The 17,479-nt window shown below is 38.9% G+C and overlaps 1 long non-coding RNA gene across 2 annotated transcripts; it reads right to left on the bottom strand.

Annotated features, from left to right (window-relative positions):
- Nucleotides 1–1,029: 1,029 nt before the first annotated feature.
- Nucleotides 1,030–3,903, bottom strand: LOC145794725 (uncharacterized). 2 transcript variants are annotated; one of them, XR_014334655.1, is made up of 3 exons: nucleotides 3,731–3,903; nucleotides 2,684–2,993; nucleotides 1,030–1,409 (listed from the first exon to the last, which is right to left on the bottom strand). It is a non-coding gene; the product is annotated as an uncharacterized LOC145794725 (long non-coding RNA). The 2 variants fall into 2 exon arrangements; XR_014334656.1 differs by having other exon boundaries at nucleotides 2,949–2,993.
- Nucleotides 3,904–17,479: the final 13,576 nt, after the last annotated feature.

The following is a 17,479-nucleotide window of genomic DNA, read 5'->3' as shown; positions in this document are numbered from 1 at the left end:
GTTCATTACCCCAAAAGGTTGTACTGCTACTAGCTAATGCCTTTTCGATTGAAGAATGCATGAGTGACCTACCAGAGATTGGTGACTAGGATGTTCAAGCATTTGATTGGGAAGACAGTAGAGGTTTACATCGATGACATGGTCGTGAAGACCAAGGAACCAGGGAATCATCTGGTAGACCTGCAAAAGGTCTTTGACATATTGAAGGCTTACCGGTTTCGACTCAATGCATCGAAGTGTGCATTTGGAGTTGGCTCTGGCAAGTTTCTGGGCTACCTGGTAACTAGGAGAGGAATAGAGGCGAGCTCAGATCAAATCAAGGAGATCCTTGATTTGAAGAGCCTAACAATAACAAAGTAGGTCCAGATCCTGACCGGCAAGGCAGTAGCCTTGAACAGGCTCATAAGCCGAAGCTTAGATAAGTGCAAACCCTTCTTCCAGCTGCTAAAAAAGGCCTCAGACTTCCTATGGACGGAAGAGTGTGAAGTTGCCTTGGTCGACTTGAAAAGGTATTTGACAACCTCGCTGGTGTTGTCAAATCCAATACCTAGAGAAGAACTATTCCTGTACTTGGCGATATTAGACCACGCTGTCAGCGCGATGGTAATCCGTGAAGAGGAGGGGCAACAGAAGGTAGCATACTACGTAAACAAGACCTTGGAAAGTGCAGAAACTAGGTACCTGTCCCTGGAGAAGTTAACACTTGCCCTGGTGATGGCTTACAAAAAGTTAAATCACTACTTCCATGCCCACAAGATTGTAGTGCTGACTGAACATCCCCTAAAGTTCCCGTTGCAGCACAGGGACTTAATAAGCGGGATAGCTAGATGGGCAGTAGTACTGGGATAGTATGACCTAAAGTTTAAGCCTACAATAGCAATCAAGGGCTAGGTCCTGATTGGTTTCTTGGCAGAGTTCGCCCCAAGAGCAATCCCAAGGTGGGCACCAGTGAGCTGCGGCCTGGGATGTCCAGGGAAGCAGGAAGAGATCTTGCTAGGGCCAAACATGTCACGCCCCAAACTCGCCCCTAAAAGTTCGGGCATGACCTATGCAGATACGGACACATGACCTGATATACATAATATACGGGGCCTGAACGGAAGCATTTAATATTACAAAGTAACATAGAATAACATCCATTGAGCTAAAACCAACATGCCAGGATCACATACGTGAGAGCCATTTATCTATATACATACCCATACATATAAATGAGCGTATATCCGAACATTGGTAAAGAAATGGGGTATATACATACATTTTAACCTTAAGTAAATAATTAAAGTGCACGCCAAAATCTTAACAAACTTCACATAAATGCATGGGCTTGGTCTGGGAGTCTGGGCATACTGAGGTTGACAATTGAAGGGTAAGCATCAAGGGTTAAGACGGACTCCCAAAGTAATTACCTACAGAACAGACATAACACAAAGTGAGCGAAGCTCAGTGAATAATAGTATATAAATGATTCAATATTCAACTTAATCATAATACATATCAATGCGTATGTAAATGCGGAGATCATTTAATTAATCTGATTCTATACTAATTTCAGAACGGCCTTAGGCCCAATCTTGAAACATTATGGCTTTAAGCCTTTGAATGGATTGGCGATAGCCCTTGAACATATTAACATATGGCATAAAGCCCTTGTACATATGGCATGAAGCCCTTGAAAAGTTGGCGTTAAGCCCTTGAACATATGTATGGACTCAAGAGGTGGCTCGTGCAGATTCTAGAGGTGACTCGCATTGCAGCACTTAGTTCCGTACAGCACTTTGTTCCATACCAGAAATCATTAGGTCTTAAAGACCGATCAATTCATATCGTGTTATAACATAGCATAAATGGAGCGGATAAATAGAAACATATTCATACATATTCTTACTTATGCTTGAATCAGAAACAGAAATCAGAGTTCATGCTTGATCATAACCCACCCGTACAAGACCGTCGGTGGTACCATCCGTACAAGACCGTCGATGGTAAAACATAATCCACCCGTACAAGACCGTCGGTGGTACCATCCGTACGAGACCGTCGATGGCAAAACATAACCCACCCGTACAAGACCGTCGGTGGCAAGAGATATCTTGTAACATACTTGAACCACGGTATTATTACCCCCGGGCAAGGGCCATAAGACCACGGTATTATTACCCCCGGGTAAGGGCCTTGTGCTAAGGATGCCATGAATACTTTTACATATATGGATAATCATTCATTAATTCATGGCGTCACATATCATAAAATAGAGCATTTCTTGGTATATCATGTCATTACCGTGCGCTTAACAAAATAGAATAATTCACATTCTTATGTGGGTCACATAATGATGTTAAACTTTTGCGTTCATGTCGTAGATTCTGAATAACTTCGAGTTCATATGTAACATAACAAAATAACTTCAAATTCATATGGATTCACATAACTTTCCAATTATTCTGATTCTTCGAAGATGAACACAAATTCTCTTTATTCATCAAGAAATGACATGGTTCACTTGAGCTATTAATCAGTAACATACACCTTTGTTTAATCGTTCATATATGTTAACATGGTTGACCTGCAATTAACAGAGTACTAATGGTAACCATTGCATCATTCACATGAGTTAATGCAGTTAACTTAAGTTTAACAGAACGTTCTTGATAATTATTAACGAAAGGTAAACACATTTTACCGATTGAATGATTCCAGAGATACCGGAATACCATAGTTCCATAATCCTCCTACGTTCTATTTGTTCGTCATGAATCACTATAGCTATCTTGCAAATAACATAAAGTTAGTACTCATTGTCAACAGTAAACAGAATGGACTGCTCAATAATGCCTCTAGATTTTCCAATCAACATATTGTTAACTTAATTACTTGCAAGTGACAGAATGTTAACAATGAGAATCATTAACAATACTTGAACGTGCGACTATAGTACTACTACTCACAGCGGTAGGTCTCTGATAGCGATGGAACGATGTCCTCGTCTTGACCTACAAACACAATGCATATAACAGATTATGAGAATGAAACCAATCTCTTTTTATTCTTCACTCAATAGCTAGGGTGGTTCTAGACTCATTATTCCTCCATAGGTTATAATCTATGCCTCATAAGATAGGAGGAATCGATAGGAGAAAGGTTCAGACGAAGAAACGGTACAAATCGGTAAACAGAAAGTGAACAGTCGCCACTAATTTGGGCATAACTATTTTTGTATTTAGAACTTGGGAGTGAGACCACCACCATTGGAAACTAGACTTCCGGGGCTTGATTTTAGGCTCAAGAATCACTCAAAACGGAGTCTGGATGCAAAAGATATGCTTGTTCAAAGTTGGCTGGACAGAGTTGTCTCCGCACGTGCGGGAAACAGTGCCGCACGTGCGGCCCTGGACAGCTTGCAGTCCGAAAATGGCTGAAAATTTGGGACTTCTCATTTTCAAAATCAAACCTTAATTACATGTAAATCAAAGCCCAAAACCCTTTAATACATGACCAATTTCACATTATTATTCTCCATCAAACATCATAACTTCAAAATAAACAAATATAATGACTTTAATTCTTCAATTAACCAACTCCTAAGGAATCAAGGTTCAATTCATGAAAAGAGTTCATCTAAACTTATATCTATCAACCCTAACTCAATTAGGTGGTTTCTCTTCATTTGAGATCATGAATTTAAACTAGTAATAGATCAATCTTAAGGGGTTAAGTTGATTTTACATACCTAGAGCCAATCTCTTGAAGTAATTCCATCAATTTCCCCATCTTTCCTCTTCATTCTCAAGCTCTTCCTTCCTTCTTCTCCTTGAGTTCTCTATCTCTCCCTCTCTCACGTGGCTCCCCCTTTCCTCTAGATATTTTTTTTGATTCTAAGAGATGAGTCCATCCACTCATAAGGCACCCATAATATAAGTATAAACATACACACCAACATAACACAATAGAGAGAGCCAAACGTGGCCTTACGATTCATACGAAATCAAATTTCAATTAAACTTCCCAGATAACTCTAAAAATTATGAGGATCATAAATATGTCCCCTGTTCTGGTTTCTGAAACCTCTAATGCCTTCAATTTGCAGTATAAAGTTAACTACCCAAACGTGCATTAACGAATCAGACAAATTAGATTTCCAATTAATTGTCCCAAATAGTTCCAAAAATTCCCATTAACATATCCAAGTACTCAATTTTGATTTCTGAACCCACATAGGTCGGTAATTTCAATTTTCAATCCGTAACTCAATAGATAATGCTTCAATTCCAAAAGATATAATTAAATTAAAACACCTCATCTCATAATTAAATACCAATGATTTCTTATACGCATTTTGGGGCCTTTACAAAACAACTCGACACCAGCGGAGCAAAAGAAGGACGAAAGACCAAAGCCTTACGATATCTACATTGATGACTTCTTCTGGCTTTATGTTGACGGAAGCTCAAACCGGCAGGGAGCAGGGGTGGGAATAGTGTTGATATCGCCGGATGGGCGAATGATAGAACAGTCTATCCATTTGGGGTTCAATGCCTCAAACAACGAAATTGAGTACAAGGCACTGATCGCTGGACTGAAATTGGCAGCGACAATGGAGGTAGATGAAGTGGTAGTCTTCGGTGACTCTCAGCTTACAGTAAATCAAACAATAGGTGAGTATGCTGCTAGGAATGATAGGATGATTGCCTATGTGAAGGAGGTTGTCAAGTTGCTAACATACTTCCAAAGCTGTTAGTTGTAGTAAGTTAGCCGAGATAATAGCAGTCATGTTGATGCCCTGACAAACCTGGCTAGTGCAATAAAGTTAGGGGAACCAAGGACAATCATGGTTGATTATTTGACCAGACCAAGTGTCCAGCCTCTGATATCGCAGTATGAGACAACGTGCGTGGAGATGGGTCTAAGTTGGATGGATGCGATAGTGATGTTTCTTAGGGATGACAAGCTGCTAGATAACTGAAAAGAGGCACACAAGACTAGGTTGAAGTCGACCAGGTTCTGCCTGTCAACAGAAGGCCATCTGTACAGGAGATCCTTCACTAGATCTCTATTGCAGTGTGTGCACCCCTCTCAGGTAAAGGACTTTTTATATGAGATCCATGAAGGAGTTTGCGGAAGACATGTAGGGGGTAGGTCACTTGCCCACAGAGCCATATCCCAAGGATACTGGTGTCCATACATGCAGAAGAATGCCGAAGCCTATGTTAGGAAGTGCGAGAGGTGTCAAAGGTTTACACCTTTGATACATCAGGCAGCAGCAGATCTGAACCCAGTGTCCAGTCCCTGGCCATTTGCCCAGTGGGGCATGGATCTAGTGGGGCAACTGCCCTAGACAACTGGACAGAGAAAGTTCTTGCTGGTAGCCATAAACTACTTTATGTAGCTCGACTTTTTCGCGCCCCCTTTCGGAAGCTCGAATTGGTCCTACAGTTCGGACTCTCGCGTGGCTCTGAATCTAATCTCACAAAGTGCAATATGAAACTGATAAACACCAAAGAGTCCAATTCGGAAAATCATTTTGGAAAATCGATTTTAAATCAAATAATGTCAAAATTGGACTGCTTTGCCAGATTATAGAGTCGCCACCTAAATATTTTGTTTTCGAAAAATTTAGGAAACCCTGACTCGTGCCAAAGGCCACGTGTCCGTTATCACCAAAGTTGCCTCGGCTCGGGAACTTGGGTACGAGGGGGGAAGGTCATGAATTGAGCACCCCCGCTTGCCCGATCAAAGGATCGGCCTCTACTAATCATGATATGTTGTTTTATAAACCTCATGTGTTCTTATTCGATTATTAGCTAACTTTACTATGTGACGCACACAAGCAAGTATAGACTAAAATCGCAAGAATTTGAACGAATTCAACTCATGTTTGCTTTCGAAAGTGGTTTGAATTTTCCACCCTCAAGTGGGCTTAAATGCGGATTTGCCACCTCAAGTGGGCTTAAAGCATGATTTGCCACTCCGCAAAGTGGGCTTAAAACTCACATTCGTTGAATTATTCCAGTTCAAACAACAAAACCTTCATCCACAGGCATTCACGCAGTTTAACAAGTAAGCACATAGCCTCATGGCAAGCATGCGAAACATGGCATCATTCACACTCATGCAATAATGCTAAAGCGTAAAAGCTTACCTAGTACTCCAAACCAAAGCAAAAGCTAGTTAGAAACAATGCATGATCCTAACTATATAAGATGCCTAATGCAACACATGCAATATGAAATTAATAGGCCCAGCTACTAATATGGCATATGATACAATTTGATAACATGCGATTTAAACACGTATTCAAATAAGTATTGAAATTAACGATGCAGTTTGAATGATGCGTCGAGCCTTGGTGCATGCAAGACAAATGAATGGATGCAAACATGCAACCATAAGGTATGTTAATCGAAAATATCCCTAATCTAACCATCGAAAGCAGATAAATAAAATGTAAACATGCAAGCCGATAAATAAAATGTCCCTAATCTAATCTAACATGCAATTTGTAATAATTAGCTTATCTTATTCATTCGGACCCTCCTTCGCGAGGGCATAAATGTTGTAATAAGTGTGCGTATGTGTGTGCATGTCTTCCAACCCAAAGAGGGTTTAAACCACAAGTACCTTGAGCATGAAAGAGGCCTCTTGCTGTTGGTAATGAACTCCTGAAGAAATTAAATCATTAGGCATGAGGGCCTCAATTCCATACTCTAGCCAACAAGGTGTTCAAAGCTCCTTTCAAAACTAATGAAAGAGTGAAGAATAGAGGAAGATTGTAGAGATTTAAAGTGCTGAAATTATATGTAAAACAACACTAAAGCATGCAACCAACACAAGCAAGTGGTATCTAAGGTCTTAAATCACCAAGCTAGTGAAGCCATCACACTATAGGCATGCAATACAAAGCTCAAAAGGTACAAACACATCAAAACAGTCCTAAAACAACCTAAAAGAAGTCCTAAAACATGTTTGAAGTTTGCCAAAAAGAGCTAGAATAAGAGGCCAAAACATAGCACAAGCTAGACTATTAAGCACAATTGCACTACAAGCATACAAAGTAAGCCTAAAAGGACCAAACCAGCCCAAAACAAAGCTAAGACCAGTCAAAACAGTGGCAAAAACATGCTGAGATTAATGTACAAAATGCTAAAAAAACATGCTCACATGTTAGCTTGCAAACAAGACTCAAGAACAACTCTCAAAAAGCAATGAAAGAGTGAAACAAATGAGCATGTGACAAAGCTATATGCACTAAAATTACATGTAAAGAGACACTACAACATGCAACCATCTCAAGAAAATCATGTTTGAAGGCCTAAAACACCAAACTAGTGAAGCCATTTGCACTACGACTATGTAAAACAAGACTCATATGACCAAAGCAGCCTAAAACAGAGCTAAATCATTCCAAATTGAAGGCAAAAATATGCTAGAAATAAGCTAAGTTAAGCCACAAAAACATGCTACCATGTGATGTTAACTAGGCATGCAAGTAAGACACAAGGAGAGGAGGCTAACCCCTCCATTTTTGGGCTTCAAAACATGCTTTCCACCACTAAAATAACTCTGAATTTCAGTGGTTTAAAGGACCAAAGAGTTTGATTTGAATGCCTTGAAAAATGGTATAAAAAGCTTCACAATTAGGCAACAAGAATGGTAGACTACCCCTTTACAAAAAATGATCTCAAACTATCATATTAAGGCTCAAAAATTAGAGTTTTTTGTAGTAGAAAACCAGTCCAACAATAGTACAAAAAGGTGGCAAAGCAAGTAATTAAAACAAAGCCTACAAGGTAAGTCTTATACCTCTTGAAGCACAACACTAAACAAGTCCAAATTCCAGCTCAAACCTCCTTCAAGAGCTCAAACTAAACCTCAAAGAACCTCAGCTCCAAGGTGAGAATGTTTGGTTGAGGGTCCTTGTGCAAAAGTATAGAAAAATCTAACTATAAGGCACAAAATAAGAGGAGAGAAAGAGAAATCTAGAGAGAGAGAAATCTAAAGAGAGAGAGAGAGAAAATTTTGATCCAAAATTTCTAACCCCTCAAAATGGGGGAGAGCATCCCCTATATATAGAAAAACAAGATTAAGGCTTGTATTGATCCCTCCATACAGCTGGCACAACTGGCAAACAATATCTGAAAAATGAGACAAATGGCCGTTAGCCACTAAAAGTGGCCGTCGACTCCTCTAGGTAGCCAACCGACCATTTCAACTAGCAGACCGGCCACTTCAAGTGGTCGACAAAAACAAAAAGTGGCTGATAAGGCCCCTCCCCCTTCCAGGCAAGAGGCAACAAGGTTTGGCCCAAAAACTAGCACAAAATAAAAAGGGTTTGGAGGCTCAGAGACAAGGCGTTCCGCCGAGAATTTCGGGCGCTCAAAACAAGCACAATCATCGAGTGCACAACCGATGATGTCCAAGTCTTGAGATCGGTAAAAAATGGGGTGTCTACACTTTACAAAGTGAGTAGAGGCTGAATCCCTTGCGAAGATTCAAGATATTGATGTGAAGAACTTCATCTGGAAGAACATAATCACCAAGTTTGGGATTCCAAGAGCCATTATGGCAAACAGTGGCACCCAGTTTGACAGTAAGCTGATCAAAAGCTTCTATGCAAAATATAAGATCAAAAACTATTATTCTACTCCCAACTTCCCTAGAGCAATGGTCAGATAGAGGCATTCAACAAAACCATCTTGGATGGAATCAAAAAGAGGCTGGAAGTAGCCAAGGAAAAGTGGATGGAAGAATTTCCCAATGTGCTGTCAGTATATCGGACTATGCCGAGAAAATCAACTGGAGAGTCTCCTTTTGCCATGGCATATGGCACTGAAGCAGTCAACCCACTAGAGATCGTCATCACTAGAATAAGAACCCAAGGAGTGGAAAACAGAACAAATGAGGCATTTTTTGCCCAAGATCTTGATCTAATAGAAGAGAAAAGTAAGAGAGCAGTAATTCGATTGGGGGTATACCAGCAACAACTTGCTAGGATATACAATAAAAAGGTCAATCCAAAGGAGTTTAAGATTGGGGACCTCGTCCTTAGTAAAGTTGTCGGCAATAAGAAGGATCCCAAGAAGGGCAAGCTTGGCCCAAACTGGGAGGGACTGTACCGGATCATCTCGGTCGCCTGCAATGGCGCATATCAGTTGGAAGACACTGATGGCAAGGAGTTGCCAAGACCGTAGAACACAAACAATCTGAAGTTTTTCTACCATTAGTTTTTGTTTTTTGAGATTAATGTAATGATTTAATTAGCTGATATTTTAATAAAATGCTAGCTCAATTTTGTTTTTATGAATTATTGTTTGTACGATAGGACTGAACAGTCTTATAGTGATTTTCCCATGGTGAACATGACAAATAACTTAGACTTGCCATATGATAGAGTTGAATTAATCCTTGCCATATGATAGAGTTGAACTAGGTTTGTGATGTTTCGGTGTGAAAAATGACGAATAGCTTAGAGTTTCCATATGGGTAGAGTTGAATTAAAACTTGCCATATGGTAGAGTTGAACTAAGTTGACGATGTTTCTGAATGAAACATGACGAATAACTTAGACTTGCCATGATGGTAGAGTTGAACTAAGTTTGATCTGGTTAGATTGCAAAAAGACATTGAGGTCAAAAACCTCGACCAGAATTACCTAAGTCAGGCGATGGCAACCAATGTGAACATAAGTGGTACTTACGTTCACATTAGGGGGCAGGCAGTAGGAATAAACATAGTACTTGTGAAAATTTTGAAAAAATTTTGCAAGTTGAAATTATCCGAGACCATTGGAATTATATGAGATGATTTAATCTGAGATGAGTTACTCAACCAATGTACTAGACTTGGAAGGGTGAAGTCTTGCCAAAAGACAACAAGTACAAGTGAAGAAACAACATTTGTAAAAATTTGACGACATATTTTTAAGTGCTGTTTTGGATGAGATAACTAGTAATAGTTGTTATCTGAGGTGATTAGTATATTCAACTCTGAGATGTGAATTTATCCGAGGTCTGGGGACCCGAGATAAGGTGCCAAGTTGCCAGACTTGGAACGATCAAAAAAATTCTAAGTATGGAAAGATACAAGACAATAAAGGTAGATCAAGCACAAAGAGACAAACATGCAACACTTAGAAGAAAAAAGGGAATTTGTATTCATAGAAGAAGTTGTTCAAGTCATAGAAAAAGGCACATCGGCTTAACATAAAAGATATCTTGTCCAATTACAAAGATGACACTTCGGCCCAACAAAAGCAAAAAGATTTCAATCACTAAAGAAAACAAGTTCAAAGAAAAGTACAAAAGTAAAGAAACAACCCTAAGTACATGGGTCTCTAAATGTTTTCCTCAGATTGCCCTGCCTCAACAATTGGTGTTGTTTCAGCCTTGGCAGTAAGCTAGGCAGATCTTTCAGCCTCAATCTCGGCGTCGATCTCGAGTAGGGTCTGGTCAAGACTCTTCTTAGCAGACTAGATCTCTGTCTTTTGGGGAGCCTTCTAGATAGAGATATCTTTGGGGACTTCATCTTCCTCTTCATCTTGAGTCAAGTCCAGGACTTGATCATTCGAAGTTGGGGACTTAGCCCCAGCAGCTTCAACTTCTTCGGCATTGACCTCGGCGACTACATCCTCAGTCATGTCGGCTTCGACATCACTCTCAGATTGGCTTGGAGTAGAAGGGAATGGCATAGCAAGTCGGCTGACGTTGCAAAGGGGCGAGTCGTTAGGGATGGACAACTCCTTTAGAGAAGCCATCCAGCCAAGGGTGCACCCCTTATTGCGCTCCAGATTGACCTGCTTCTTATAGGCATCATGGACGTTAGCCGCCCCTTCAACATAAGCCTTTCGTCGGTCGCTTTGATTTTGGCCTTTTTCGTGGCGAGCGCCGTTTGAAGCTCGTTTTGGGCCTGGTTCATCTTCTCCATGGCTTCTTTTGCTTCTACCTTAACGACCTCGATAACATTTTCTACCGCTTCGGTATGACCCTCGGCTTTGCTTTGGGCCGCCTGGGCAGCCTTAGTCTAGTCCAACAGACCATAGATGTGAGCCTCGGCCTGATTCAGCGAAGAGGAGCTTGGCTACCTCCTTAGTCTTATTCTTCAACTCCTTTTTAAATGCCTCGACTTTGGCTGCGAATAAGTGACCTTGCTGAATGGCCTGAAAGAAGAGAACGAAACCAAAAAATTTTGGTTAAGTACAAAAAACCAGAATTGAAATTGAACAAAAAAATAAAAGTATGCAGACTTACCAAAACACAATGTTGCATCATTAACGGATAGTTCTCATACTCAGTTAATTCGGCCATATGGTTGATGTCTATCGTCAGTAGAATGGTAGTAGAGAAAGCGGCACTGACTTCCACACTGTTAAGTGAACTGTCCCCGACCATAATCGTGGGGCCCAGGTCTCATCGGCGTAGAAAACACCAAGTGCAGCTATGCCCCATGACCTTGACTTTTTTGGTGAAGGTTTGTCGAATGACCCAGCCTCAGCAGGCCTCTTCTTGGCTACGGATGAACGCTTCTCGATTTCAGCCAACTTAGAGATTGGCACGGTATCCTTTGAATCAACTTCTGTGATAGTGGCTTTTGCCTTAGCCCTTTTCACCCTTTTGACTTTGGGTTTGGGTTGGGTTTGAGGAGGGAAAGAAGAATGGGCTGACACCAAGCCAAGGATATCGGCGAGAAGGTTCTCTGGAACAATTTTGTTATGGTCCATTTCATCAACGGAAGCGGCAACGGTGACTCTGGGGCCAAAATAAATCACTGGCAAGGCAATAAGAGGGTTAGAGGGGTCTGTGGCCGAAGAAACTGAAATTTGGTGTTTGCGGCTGCGAATTCTTCCAGCAAGAGCATTCGAAGGAGCTAGTCGTTGGCGTTGGCGTTGGGGTGGAGGAATCAATTGGGGGCAGAAGTGGATGGCTGGTTTGTTGGATCAGATGTGGAGGCCTGGTCTGGCCTTGTTGATGAGGAGGCTGGCAGGGTTGTAGCAGATGAAGGAGTCTTACTTTGTTTAGGGACGTCGGATAGAGGGCTCCAGTACGTCGGTATGTAGTTAAGAAGGATTCGAGCCTTGTGTACTTCAATTGGTAAGCCAAGAAGGCGAACTAAGTCTTTGCTCGGCACGTAAGAGTGGCGAAAGTTCTTTTCTGGCTAAGGAAGGGCTGTAAAGACAAAAAGAGAACATTAGAATAGATAAACAGAAAGATTGCTATATGAGGTAGTAGAGAAAGGACTTTGGAAAGGACTAAGTCCTTACCCTTATCATCTCTAAAGACTTCACGGCGCAATGGGAAAAGGTGGAGCTCATCGTTTGGCGCGAACTCCCAATTGCCCGAGATAATTAGGTAGTCGTCTCCCGCACCCTTATTGGAGTCTGGAATGCCGGCTATTAACTTGTACTGTGTAGATCTTGGCTTGAGGTAGTATGTGCAGCCATTTTTGGTCTTGAGGCTACACATAGTGTAGTAGTATTGGATATCAAATTGGGTAATTCTAGCATTCTATTGGCGTGCCAACTTGGCAATGCCATTGATGATCCTAAAGGAGTTTACAACCAGTTGCATGGGATTGAGCTTGTAGTAATGGAGGACTTCCCTAAAGAGGATGCCAAGAGAAAACTTGATTCTGCCCTCAATAATGAAGACTACTGGAAAAGTAATGTAATCCTTTCTAAGCATGATAGAGTTTTCCTCTCCAGCCAACCGAAGTTGAACGTTGTCTAGAATGAAGAACTCTTGCCTAAAGTATTCTAGCTTGGCAGGGGTATCTACCTTCCACCTAAACATCCCCATGATATCGGCTTAAGGTAAATTGGTGAAAAGTTTCAGAGAAAAAAAGGTTGATGTGGGTTGAAGACTTCTTCAAAACCTTGGTTAAGTACTAGGATGAGGGTGGTGAGGATCTAAATGAGGACTCGTTTCAATTTTTCTAAAGCAACTGTTTCTACCAAATTCCAAACCTAAATCTATGCAAAAACAAGAATCAAATGCAACAGATCTGGCAACAAGCAAGAAAAATAGAAAATGAACATAATTTAGAATCATGAAAGCAACAAAGATCCAAGAATGTGGAAAGTTATAAATTCGTATACTCTGAGTGGGTGTGTGTAGAGTAATGTGCAAGAACCACAAGCAGTACAAATAAACAAATTCAAGAATAGGAATTAATTCGCAATGTCTAAAGCATGGAAAACGACAAGCAAATCAGGGAATAAGTGTGGAATTTGAATGGTGGGAGAATGCAAATGGTTCACAGCAGTGTCATTCTCAAGAACAGTACAAAATTGAAAGTGGAGTGAAGAAATTGAGAACTTAGTAAATGAAGCCGACGAAATGGACGCCAAAGTAAGGTTCACCGGAATCAGATAAATGTGGATGCTTCGCCGAAAGTGGTGAACAGAGCACAGTTGCAGAGCTTTAAGAGGATGAAAATGGTGGAATAAGGAAAACACAGAGAGAGAAGGTCTGAGAGTAGAGAGGGAATACGAGAATGAAAAGTGAAGAGACAAAGAGAGAGAAGAGGGAGTTTTGTCAAATTTTGAAAAGGCAGCAAACCATAATGAATTAGCCTTGGGCAACGTGTTTGTTAGGCGGCGCGGACGTGACTTGATAGTGCGTCATGCATAGTTCGGACTCTTGAAATTCTTGAAATAATGAGGCAATAACCTCAGCTAGAGGAGCGATCTCGGTTGGGATGCTTAAAAAACTTGATTCTTGGTTCTTGATCCTTGATAAAATGGGTACTGAGTCCTGGTTACTTGAAGCTGACAAGTCATGACCTCGATTGGAGAGATGAACGAATTTTTAGCCGATATGTTATGTGGCCTAACGATGTAGGTTCCATCACCTCAAGTTGCCGAGGTAATAGAACCTAGAGGGCAGTTGTGGAGAAGTATTTTGTGAATGATAGCACGTGGCTAAGGTGACACCGAAGTGTTAGCCGAGGTGCCACACGGCCTGGTCAAGCTTGCCTAGATAATCTCGGTTAGGCCGAGGTTATCTGCGGGGATGCTGGAATCTAGGATAAGTGGATAAGGGCCAAGAGTCCTAGAATAGGGGAGGGTGTCAGTTTGGATAAGGATAAGGCTCATGAGGAGTCTATCCCTATCTAGCCAAGGTTCCAGGATAAGCATTGAACCTGAGTCTAATGAAGTAAGGCTTCTAGGTGATCAGGTCACTGCTGATTATAAAAGTAAGGCACCCCCATGGGTCTGGGGTAAGTTTTTTCTTGTAAGTTTTGAGTACTATTTGTTATCTATAAGAGATATTGATTACTGATTTGATCGTCAGAGTGCTCCCGGGTGGCGAACCGTCACGGTATTTCTTATCTTCTTGTTACAGGTTGTTAGGCTTAATCTATTCTGCCGGCGCTCTCCAGCTGAGTTCTCCTTTTGATTGTGTGGTCGAAAATCAACACCTACACACACACACACACACACACACACACATATATATATATACTACATTTGTTAGATTGTTATTCATTCAATTGTTGTTTGAGGTAGAGTTGGAGTTTCGTTCGATCATTGTTTGAGATATAATTTATCTTTGTTTGTTGTGGTTGCTCTAGTAATATGTACTATGTTTATTTATTTATTTATTATATAAATATATTGATGTCCTATTCAAATAATGACGGTAAAAATTTTACTTTGGTAATGTGTTTTTGTGTGATTTGTTTGTGAATTCATAGTGAAGATATGTTTTTCTAATTGATTATTGTGTTCCAATTGACCTTCTAGTGGGAAGATGGCGTTTCACAATTTAAATGTTAAAATTGTATGGTAAAATTTAACTATGATGTAGAGTAAATTTTGGGATACTTATCTGTAGGTCTTAATAGGTCGATTTATTATCCAATAGGTTCTGTAATAATTAATGGCATTTTTCATAAAACAATATTAAAAAAAAGTTACGAATTGTTAATTTTTAGTGATAGTTTGAAAATTACCACAAAAATGTCACTAATTATAAGTTTTAGAAACAATTTAAAAAAATCATTACAAAAAAAAAAAAAACAACTTATTTTTAACTTTCAACGACAATCCAAAAAAAATCGTCACCGAAAAACATCACTAATTGTAAGTTTTAGCGACAATTTATAAAAATTGTGACAAAAAAAGTTGCTAATTGTCAATTTTTAGCGACATAGCAAAAAATTGTCACAAAAAATTTGATTGCGTTTGGTAGAGCTTTCTAACTATGATTTGAGAGTAGGAGTTGTATTTTGAGTTTGTGAGTTTTGGAATTATGATTTGAGAATGGAAAATTTGTTTGGTGAAAGAGTTTTAAAAAGAGTGGAGAATTTTTGATGTGACATATGATATTTGATACAAAAACTTACAACTCATAACCAAACATACAACTCAAAATTCTATTAAAACACAATTTTTTTTAAAAAAAATCGAAAAATATTTTTTTCGAATATATAAAAATTAATATATTGTACTGTTCCGGTCAATCAGCTGGACGACCAGTGGGACGTCCGGTTAATCCAAATTTCCCGCTTTTGACCGCGTTTTCAAAAGTGAGCGTAATATTAAGTTTTGAAATTCGTAAACAAACGCCATATTCAAATTAAACTCTGGAACGTTAGTTCCAGAGCTATACCAAACACAGCCTTTATTTTTAGCAATGATTTCACTATGACTAACTTTCAATAGCATGTAATGAGAATTAAGTTCAACCATTAGAACCTATTGGTAGTTTATCATAAAATTTTACTGTTTAAATTAATTTCGACGATAAAAATTTTGCTAATTTTTTTTTTAAAAAAAAATTCATGGTTAACATGAATTTTATTTGATAGATTTTAATGAGAGGATTTTAACAATATAAATTTTATTAAAAACTATCTAGATCAAAAGAGATGGGACAAATTACGAAAGTGATCCCAAGGATTGGATGAGTTGGTAAGGTAACAATCTTGCATGACCCAAGGTTCTAGGTTTGAAACCAATACCAACCTTCTTATAGCCTTTGACTAAAATTGGGGAGTAAGGGGTGGGTTCCTTGACATCCTCTCTCGAGTTGGCTTGTAGGGTCGGATCATAAATAGGCCCGGCCTTGGAGGTTCTCGGGTCATCAAAAAAAATAAATAAATAAATTACAACAATAGTCCATGTACTTTGGTCATTGTGTCCTTTTGATCGTTGTAATTTTAATTGGCTTAATTTTAATCCTAAATTTATGACTTCGTTTCAATTTGGTCTAATTGACTGCAATTCTTAGCATTTTTTATGAGATATACGCGTATAAATGTCATGTGTTATAATTTTGGGAGCATAATTATAAACTTACTTAACTCAGTGTGCTAACTTCAACCAATTTGATGATTATTTTCCGTCAAAAAGACTAACGACATTATCAATTAGACCGAATGGACAAAAAAATTAAAATTAAGGGTCAAAATTAAGCTAATTGAAAGTGTGAGGACCAAATTGACATAAGTGGCAAAATATAAGGACCGCTAGTGTAATTTGCCCAAAGTTATATCATTTTAAGTTTAAAATATTAAATTACTCATTAAAAATATTTTGGTAATAGTGTTGTGTGCTAGACTTTTCAAGAAAAAAATGTGTGTGCTTGTTCTTAATACATTAAAATTTTATTATGATGCGGTTTTGATCAAATTCCTTCTCTTTAATGTATTATATATATATATATATATATTTTTAAAAATTATATTAAAATATAGTGTTTATATTTTAAAATAAAAATATAAAACCCATGATGTGATTAGTGCAGCCATGGATTTTCCATTTTCTTCACCATTAAGATTCTTTTAGAAAGGAAAGAATTAGTGAAAGACATTAGTGCGATCATGTGAGGTAACATCGCAGATGGTGTTTGAATATGGAATGAATGTAAAATATTGGTCGAATCACTAATCAATTAGAAAACCTCAGATGGTGATATTGGAAAGACCTAATTTTATTTCTGATTTTTAGTTCGGCTAAAAGCTTCGTTTGCTTAGTCTGTTGCTGGTTTTCTCAATCGACTGTCTTTAAAAAAAAAAATAAAAAAATAAAAAAATAAAAAAAAATCTATTTCTGATTTTTTATTTATTAATTACACCATGTAAATAATGTAAATTATATCGGTAGTCCTTACATTTTGTTGTTTGTCATTTTAGTTTCTACAATTTCAATTGTCTCAATTTTAACATTTAATTTTAAATTTTGCATCAATTTAGTTTAATTGATAACGTCATTAAGGTTTTTGACATAAAATTTTGATTGAATTGATTGAAGTTAAATCACTGAATTGATGGGCTGCTAAGTTGGAGGGGTTTCAAATTCAAAAAAGTGCTTGAAAAGATTTGGAGGGCAATCGCTTGTGCTGTATTGTGGTCAGTTTGGAAGGCAAGGAATGAGCTAAGATTTAATGGCACCAATGTCACCAGGGAGGAGTTGGGGGAACTAATCAAGATCAGGCTAGCACTATGGACTAAGTATAAGATTCAAAATGTGGATTTCTCTGTG

Source organism: Camellia sinensis, chromosome 7 (genome assembly GCF_055761805.1).
Source record: "Camellia sinensis isolate YWXY chromosome 7, ASM5576180v1, whole genome shotgun sequence".
Classification (NCBI taxonomy): Eukaryota; Viridiplantae; Streptophyta; class Magnoliopsida; order Ericales; family Theaceae; genus Camellia; species Camellia sinensis.
This window is presented reverse-complemented; position numbering and strand designations above follow the sequence as displayed.